The sequence below is a fragment of the Gracilinanus agilis genome, chromosome 1, assembly GCF_016433145.1.
Source record: "Gracilinanus agilis isolate LMUSP501 chromosome 1, AgileGrace, whole genome shotgun sequence".
Lineage (NCBI taxonomy): Eukaryota > Metazoa > Chordata > Mammalia > Didelphimorphia > Didelphidae > Gracilinanus > Gracilinanus agilis.
In genome coordinates this window covers 322,131,940-322,142,013 of record NC_058130.1, presented here as the reverse complement: position 1 = coordinate 322,142,013, position 10,074 = coordinate 322,131,940, and the positions used below count along the sequence as shown (strand labels likewise).

Sequence of the window (10,074 nt, the reverse complement as noted above, 5' to 3'; positions counted from 1 at the left end):
AGAGGGATTTTTCCTCAGAAGTCTTCAGTTAGAGGGCAGATGACTACTTTCTGAATATACTAATGTGAACAAGCCTTTTTTGGGAGTACTTTTTCAGGTATAAGTCAGACGGTGGAAATCTCATACTAAAATTCTGTGATTTTGTTAATCTTTTTATTTGACCTTTGTTATACATGTAATATTTCCTAACATACACTAGTTACTTGGAGTCATGTGTCACCCAGCCTCACTGGACTGTAAGCTTCTGAAGAATGAAGACCATGGCATTTTCCATTTTTATTTTCTTATTACATAGTACAGAGCTTTGTGCCCATTGACAACATCATAGAGTGTTGAATTTAATTAAAAGTTTTAAGCAATATGCTTGGAGATATGACTTCTGTAGGAAAATATAAGTGAGGTAATGGGGTCACCAGGGATATTACAATAAACTAAGTGGTTTGTGGGAACACACTCTAGGATTTATGAGAGACTGGACCAGGGTGAAGAGACCAGAGTTTACTGGATTTCCACAGGAATGGCAGTTGATCATAACTGTCACCCAGCTTCCACTAGACCAGAGCATAGTAACAGGCTAACAAGGTAAAAGGGACTTAACAGCTTTAATTATGTTAGACTAAAAGGTGGGAAAGGATTTCTATACTTAAAATCTAAGGGATAAAACCACAGGGCAATGGGAGGACTTATTCTACTCTTATCTAAGTGATCTAAACTAACAGGGCCCAAGGAGCTATAAATGGAGTCTCTGGGTTTCTGCCTCAAACCTGGAACCTGCCAGGCTTGAGTACAGCTAGGACTTAGTGACTTTGGGATTCTCACTGCAATCCACTGACGATCTCTGGATGCCAGGAGTCAAGATGATCTCAGGTACCAGGTAGAGAGGGTTCTGCTTGAAGCACTGTCCGCCAGTTTTCAAACTTCTCCTCCTCTCTTGGCTCTGTAGATTTGTCCTTTTCTTAGATGCCACATCACACAGGATCCCAGGGGAAATCAGGAAGCAGAGTGTCCTTTGCTCTGAGGTCTCCCAGGCTGGCAACAGTTTTGCCCACCATTAATGGAGTCCACACTCAGGGCACAGACAGATTTCCTCCTCCTTCATTCCAACCTGGAATTCCAAGCTCCAACTCCTTCCTGCTAGGTACATCTTAATTCCTAATAACCTGCTAATCTCATCTTACTCATAACACTTCCAAGGTCAAATATAAAATCTTCTGTTTGGCTTTTAAAACTCTTTGTAACATGGTCCCTCCTACTTTTTCAATATTTTTCTACTCTGCTCCCCTTCAAGCTTTTTTGAGCCAAAAGAAATGAAAATCTATACTTTTTCCTTCCTGGATTTTTCTCTAGAACTGGTGGCCTTTACAACCTTCTTCAAATTAGCTTTTTCAATGATTTATAGATAGAAGAGTAAACTGGTAGTGTGTACCATTTGAGTTTCCCCTTTCCTATATTAACTCAACTAAATTCATCAAGCATTTGCTAAATTCCCATAATTCCAAGATATTGTAAACTCCAGTAGGATTGTTTTGTTTTCCTCTTTATTTTTCCAGTGTTTAATGGGAATTTTTTTTAAACCTTTACCTTCCATCTTGGAATCAATACTGTGTATTGGCTCCAAGGCTGAAGAGTGGAAAGGGCTAGGCAATGGGGGTCAAGTGACTTGCCCAGGGTCACACAGCTGGGAAGTGTCTGAGACCAGATTTGAACCTAGGACCTTCCGTCTGTAGGCCTGGCTCTCAATCCACTGAGCCACCTAGCCATCCCCAGAATAATGGGAATTTAACAAATTACACAGTGACTTAAAGAAGTAGATAGCATTAACAACTCCAAGTAACAGGAAAGATTTCTAAATTGGGTCTTGAAGGAAGCTAAGTATTCTAATAGGAAAGGTGAGAAGGTATTGCCCTCCAGGTATATAGCCTATGCAAAGGAACAGAGGAGACAGAAGGATAAATTTGGGAAACAACAAGCATCCCAGTTTGTCTGGGATGTAGAGAGTGTGAAGAGGAATGAGGTGATATGAAGTAATTCAATCCTTTACTAAGGTTGAATGAAAGAAAAATAATGCAACTGAAATGAATGGCTGACAGAAATACTCCTTCTCTACATAGGGAGAGGAATGGTTCTAGTCTCCAAAATCCCACTCTAGTAGAAGTGTTCAGCCAGTACAAGATTTCTAAGACCACATAGTCACATGATTATTTAGCTTATATACATATTTATACCACATATTTTCATTATAATCCTAGTCTAATATATTATGATGATATAATATATATGTAGATAGATAGATAGACAGACAGATAGATGGATTTGAGTTCTTAAAGGCCATGACAGGAAAGACAAATTGTGGTTGCTTCTGCCAAATTGGAAATACCTTGCGTACTTACTTCTAAAAGGTTGTGTGCTGGGTGGATTCTGGAATATAATAAAGAGAAGGAAATTTATAAAGTGATTTGAATGGCTGTGGAATTTTGAAAAATGCCAGAGACTGAATTTAGGAAAGATAAATTTAAGAAAACTTAAGGAAAGATTGAAGATTGAAAAGGACTGAATGTGAAGGAGAAAAGGCTTAAGGACCAGAGAAAGAGAAAAATGGAAAGAGAAGAAAAAAGGTGGTTAACAAGCTAGAGCAAGTATTAGTTCTAGGGAATACAGACCACTTCATGAATTAGATTACATCTTCTATTTAAAATAATTTTCAAAAATACAACTTGATTTGTTTTAAACGAGACTAATGACTTTATTTAATTTATTAATTTTTTGGGTGGGGACTAATGACTTTAGACAAAAATATTGCCAAAATATATTTCAAAAGAGCAAGAAGAGGCCTTAGGGTTTGCAATATGGTTACCCACAAAAGAAACCATGAAATCATGGGTAAAAGTAATAACTTTATTGTATTTTTGTTTATTATTTGACCCTCAATGTTTATATAGCTGGGATTTTTAAAGCTATAGCAAATAGTAGTGGTGACAATGAATATCTTTGCTTTACTTCTGGTCTTACTAGAAAAAGCTCTAGCATTTATCCATTGCTGATACTGGCTTTTGTTTTTAGATGTACATTATTTAGCAAATTTTAAAATGGTCTATTTAATCCTATGTTTTATAAATAGACTTTTATTGATAAAACAATGTCTTAAAATTTTTTATTTTAATAACAAATTTTCGCATGAATTTTCCAAAGTTATATGATTCAAATTGTCTCCTTCCCTTCTTCCCTCCTCCTCCTGGAGCTGGCAAGCAATTCAATCTAGTTTATACATGCATTATCATGCAAAACATGTTTCCAGATTATTCATTTTTGTAAACGAATAACCTTATAAAACCAAAACCCTAAAACATGTACCCAAATAGATAAGTGATAAATCATATACTTCCATCTTCATTCTTACTCCAACAGTTCTTTCTCTGAAGGTGGAGCGACTTTTTCTTAAGTCTCTCAGAATTCTTCTGGATCATTAGTTGCAAAGTCTATCACATTTGATTGCCCCACAACATTACTGTTACAATATACAATATTTTCTGGTTGTGCTTATTTTACTCTGCATCAGTTCATTTAGGTCTTTTCAGTTCTTTCTGAAATCATCCTGTTCATCATTTCTTATAGCACAATAGTAGTCTGTCACCATCATATACCACAATTTGTTCAGCCATTCCCCAATTGAGGGATATCCCTTTAGTTCCCAATTCTTTGACACCACAAAGAGAGCAGCTATAGATATCTTTGTACAAACAGGCCCTTTCACATTTTAAAAATCTCTTTGTGATACAAACCTAATAGTGGGATTACTGGATCAAAGAGTAACATTGGTTTATAGCCCTTTGGGCATAATTCCAAATTGCCTTCCAGAATGTTTGGATCAGTTCACAACTCCACCAGTGATGCATTAGTGTCTCCGTTTTGCCAGATTCTCTCCAACATTTTTCATTTTCCTTTAGTGTTATATTTGTGAATCTGATAGGTGTGACATGGTACTTCAGAGTTGTTTTAATTTGCATTTCTCTAATGAAGAGGGATTTAAAACATTTTTTCATATGGTTATTGAGAGCATTGATTTATTCATCTGAAAACTGCTTATTCTTATCCTTTGACTATTTATCAATTGGAGAATGACTTGGTTTCTTATAAATTTCACTTAATTTTTTATATAGTTGAGAAATGAGAACTTTATCAGAGAAATTTGTTATAAAATTCCCCCCCAATTTGCTGCTCCCTTCTAATCTTGGTTGCATTGGTTTTGTTTTTATAATACCTTTTTAATTTAATATAATAAAAATGATTCATTTTACAGCTTGTTATGTTTGTGTAATTAGAATTTGTTACCCTTTTTTTAGGTATTAATTTGTAGTTTCCCTGTGTTTTCTCTCTTGTTTAGATATCAAAGACCATATTGGTCTTATAGAAGGAATTTTCTAGGATCTGATCTTTATTCATATTATGACTAACAATTTGTGTAATTTGGGAATTCTCTTTTAATGTTTATTGAAATCCACACTTAAGTCCATTTTGTATTGCTATTTTTTCCCTCCAAAGAAGTTTATTAATAACTTGATCAAATACTTTTCCTGAGATTTGGGTTTTACATATCATCTACTTTCTGTCCTGATATTCTTGACATTTTGTATTTTTGTAGATATTTATCCATATTTATTAGCACATAATTGGGCAAAGAATCTCTATTAATTTTCTATGTTTCCTTCTCATTTGCTACAAATTCTTTATTTTTATTTTTTAAGCTAGCAATTTTATTTTTCTTTTGTTTTTCAGAAATTCATGGTTCTTTTGCTTTCAGTTTTTTAAACTCTAGTTTTAGTTTTAGATTTTTTTGGTGATGCTTCATTGGGATTTTTTGATTTATTACCTTTTCTGGACATATTTTAGCTTCAATCCATTCTATTAATCTGCTTTAAAAATTATTGATGAAGGATTTTAGAGATGTTAACATGTGCTTTTTCTGTATATTGCCTCATTATTGTAATTTCTTTTGATGAAATTATCCACTACTTCTGGGATTTGTTCCTTGACCCAACAGTCAGTCAGTTAATAACATTTATTAAAGACTTACTAGATGCCAGACAATGGAATACCTACTAGGAATACTAAGAAAGGCACAAGTAAGGTCCCTGCCCTCAAGGCACTCAAATTCTTTTTTTTTTAATCCTTCATTTCTATCTTAGTAACAATTTTAAGACAGAAGTTCAAGGGCTTGGCAAATATAGGTAAGGGACTTGACTAAAGACTTGACTTAAGACACCAAGAAAGTGTCTTAGGTTAAATTTGAACCCATGTCATCCTGACTTTAGGTCTGACTCTTAATCCACTGAGCCACCTAGCTACTCCAAGACACTCCCATTCTAAAGGGCCAGTCAATTATGAAAAAATTAAACACATAAGACATATACAGTGTGAATAGAAGGTAGTTTCAGAGTTTAATCCTTTAGAATTAAATCAGTAAACTCAAAATTTGAATCTTCTATTTATATTCTCTCTATTGCTTATAATTTTTTTCTATTTACTAGAAATTATTTCTATTCTATGAAAATAAGGCAACACCAAAAGGGATATTGTAAAGAGGGAAGAGGGGAAAAGAAAAGGGAGGATAACAGACCAGGGGCATGGTAAGGAGACATTCCACCTAATATTCTTTTATCCTATCTAGAATTTGTTTGGTCATGAACTCTTTCCTTATCCACAGACCTAAAGGACACCTTCTTCTTTGTCCTTTTAACTTATTTATTATGTGACTTTATATGTCAATGTCACGTATCCTCTTGAAAATCATCTTTGTATATGGTGTGAGGTGATGGTTTAAGCCTAATTTCTGCCAAACTGCTTTCCAGTTTTTCCAGTAGTTTCTGTAGAGTAATGAGTTCTTGATCTAGTAGAATGGCCCTCCAAGGCTTATCAAGTTTATCCAAGCTTATCAAGCACTATACTATTATAAAGTAATATGTATATACATATATATATATATTTAAGCTTATATACTATATGCTTATATATTTACTACTGTATGTTGTATGCTCATCTGTTCCATTGCTCAACCACTTTATTTTTTTCAACCAGTCCTAAATCATTTTGACAGTGATTTCTTCATTATATAGTTTGAAATTATATACTCATCAATGTCCTTTCCATCCCACTTTTTTTATTTGCTTGAGAATCTTGACCTTTTATTCCTCTAGATGAATTTTATGTTTTTATATTTATATTTTATAGCTGTATAAAGTAACCTTATAGTTTAATTGGGATGGCATTGAGGAAGTAATAAATTAAAGTAGTAGTATCATTTTTATCTCACCGCCTTAGCCTGCACATCAGCAACTCATATTTCTCCAATTATTTAGGCTTCCCCACCTATAAAATAAATTTTTTAGTTGTTCCTGGGTGTGTCTTGGTAGGTAGACTCTCAAGTATTTTATATAGTTTGTATTTACTTTAAATGTAATTTTTAAAATGCCTTCTGGTTTTTAAAAATGTGAACAGAAATTCTGATATTTATGTGGATTTTTATCCAGCAATTTTGCCAAATTTATTATTTCAATTAATTTTTTTATTCACTTGAGTTTTCTAAGTAAACCAATATATCATCTGTAAAAATGTGATGACTTCATTTCTTCTGTGTTTATGGTTATTATCTCAATTTCTTTTTCTTGTCTTATGGCTATAAGTAGCATTTCTAGTGCTCTATTATTAATAGTAGTGATGATAATGGAAATTATTGATTTTCCCTTGATATTAATAGAAAGGCTTCTAATTTGTCCTTAATACATATTATGCTGACTCTAGATTTAGATAGATACTTCTTGTCATACTATAGAAAAGTCTATTTTCTCCTCTATGTATTCAAGTATTTTAAAAACAGAAATGATTGTTGTATATTTTGTCAAAAGGTTTTTCTGCTTTTATTTTTGAAAAATTAATATAGTTATGTTATTGTAATTGTTGTTGTAAATATTATTGCAAAAATAAAAATTGTAAATTATTCTAAATATTATTGTAAATATGGTAAAATAAAAATTATTGTAAATGTAAATAAATACATTATTGTAAATATATAATATTGTAAATTACAAATATACATTTTTATTGTAAATATATATTATTGTACATATGTAAGTGTCTATTATATTTATATTTTTCATAAAATAAAACCAACCTCACATTACTAGTATTAATTCAATTTGGTATGTAATTTATGATTTTATTGATAAATTGCTATATAACTTCTTTGCTCATATTTTATTTAAAAATTTTGCATCAGTATTCATTAGGAATGAATATTATATATATGCATATATATTTCTCTGTTATGGTTTTCTCTAGTTTAGGCAACAAGATTAAACTTATATCAAGGAAAGAATTTGGGAGTATTCTTCCTATTGTTTCAAATAGCTTATATATTGCTGGAATTAATACTTCTTTCAATGTGTGATAGAGTTTTCCTGTATATTGACTTGTAAATTCCAGTGACTCCCTATTACCTCCAAGGTCAAATACAAAATCCCGTAGTGTTTAAAATCATTCATAAGCTAGGTTCTCTTTTCCTCACCATCCTTTCCCAGTTTTCTTACACCTTATTGTCCATCACTACTTTTTGATCTAGTTACACTGGCCTCCTGACTGTTTCATGAGCCAGAATGTCCGTCTTAGCTCCTGACATTTTCTCTGGGCTCATACTTGGAATGCCCTCCCTCCAAATCTTTACCTCCCTGACTTTCTTCAAGTCCTACATAAAATTTCACTTTCCACAAGAAGTCTTTCTCAACCCTCCTAATTCTAATGCCCTTCCTCTGTTAATTATTTCCTATTTATTCTATATGTAGCTTATTTGTACATACTAATTTGCTTATTGTCATACCCATTAATTAGATTATGAGCTCCTTGAGAGCAGGGACTACCTTCTTTGAGGGGGGAAGGGATGAAAAAAAGATTCATTCATGATTTTTTCCATTTTTTTCTGAGATTGGGTTGTTATATACTTTTGTTATGTTAAGCTAGGAATTTCATAATTTTTGTACATATTATCAAATTAATTTAAATGTTTAAGTTATTTTATTGGCATGTAGTTAGGTAAGATAATTTCTAAAAAAATCTCTTTTATTTGTTTATTATAAATTCTTTTTAACTACTGATAACATAGTTTTCATCTTTCATTTTAAAAATCAAATTAATTAAATTTTATTTTATTTTAATGAAAAACTGCTAGTTTTATTATTTCTATTTTTACTCTTAATTTAGTTAATCTCTTCTTTGATTTTCAGAATTTTTATTTTTGTGTTTGATGGAATTATTTGCTAGTTTTCTAGGAATTTTTTTACTTGTTATTTTAGATTTAGTTTAATGATCATTTCATTGATCTGCTTTCCCTCTCCTGTTAATGATAGTGTTTAGAGACTATCCCCCAAATTTTGGGATGTTGTTTCATTGTAATTATCTTTAACTGAATTATCTATTTTTATGGTTTATTCTTTGACACGTCAATGTTTTTAGAATTAATTTTCTTAGTCTTCAATTAATTTTGGATACTTTGTTCAGTGGCCCTTTATTTAAAATAACTTCTTCTGCATTATGGTCAATAAGTGATTTCTTTTTATGCATTTGTTAGGTGTTTAGGATTCAAAACATGGTTAATTTTTGTAAAGGTGCTATACAGAGCTAAAAATGAATATATGTATATGTATGTGTATTTATATGTGTGTATGCATATAAGGGTGCATACACATGTACTTTTCTATTCCCATTCAGTAATCATCAGATATTGCCATTGGTGAAGTCTGAAAGGTAGACATTGATGTCCTTAATTATCACCATTTTGTTGACTATTTTTTCCTCATAGCTCATTTAGTTTTTCTTTTTAATATTTAGATCCTATTCCATTTGGCACCTACATATTGAGTTTTAAAATTAATTATTATCTATGATTTTGTTTTTTATCATAATGCCGTTATGCTGTTTAATCAAGTCTCTATTTGCTATGGCCTTGCCTGAGATCACAATTACTACTCCTACTCTTTTGTGTTCATCTGAAGGATAGTGACTTTCACGTTTAACCTTTCTTTAACTCTTTGTGAATCTTCATGTTTCCAGTGTGCTTCTTGTAAATAATATATTGCTGCATTGTGTTATCTAATTTTCTCCCCTAAATTCCCCTAGTCCTACATCAACTGTCTGTTGGAAATCTCTGTCAAAGAAAATATTCATTATTTCTTCCCTTAACCTGATTCTCCTCTCAATTTCTTGTTTCTGTTAATTGCTTCAGTAGCACATATATTAAAAATGGAAACAATACAGAGATCAGCCTATCCCCTATGCAAGAAAGAAATGATACACATTCATGAAGTATTACATATTTTTGTTAGATGAGCATGGAAGAAATTACTTGCCAAATCTATAGCTAGGAGAAATAGAATAAGAAACAGAAAGGTTCCTAAGAGGACAATTTTGATTGATTGTCTAAAATTTAAAGTTTTTGAACATAAAAAACATTTCACCTAAAATTAAATAGGAAGTAGCTGGTGGGGTGGGGGGAATCTTTGTAGCAAGTTTCTCTAAAGAACTCTCTCTCTCAGTTCCATATATATGGAATTGAATCAAATTTATTCCAGTTGATAAATGGTCAAAGGATATATATATATATGTATATATATATATATTAATAAGCAGTTTTCTGAAGAAGTATACGCTATCAATAGCCTTATGAAGTGGTCTAAATCATTAATAATTAGGGAAATTCAAGCTAAAACAACTCTGAAGTATCACTTATCAGACTGGATAAGTTGATAAAAAAACTACATGCTGTAAGAACTTTGAGAAAAGAAGTATTTTAACTTGCTATTGTTAGAGCTGTGAACTTATCCAACCATTCAGGAAAATAATTTGGAACTCTGGCCAAAAATCCATTAAATTATGCATATCCTTTGATCCAGAGATACTATTAGTTCTCTTCTCTAAAGAGATCAAAAATAGAAGAAAAGGACCCATAAATTCTGAAATGTTTATAGCAGTTATTTTTGTGGCAGCAAAGAATTTGAAACTGAGGGAATTCTCTTCAACTGAAGAATGACT

General features: G+C 31.9%; 1 non-coding gene across 1 annotated transcript; it reads left to right on the top strand.

Moving 5' to 3' along the window:
• Positions 1-9,259: 9,259 nt before the first annotated feature.
• LOC123232763 lies at positions 9,260-9,363 on the top strand. Its single transcript, XR_006505273.1, has one exon. It is a non-coding gene; the product is annotated as a U6 spliceosomal RNA (small nuclear RNA).
• Positions 9,364-10,074: the final 711 nt, after the last annotated feature.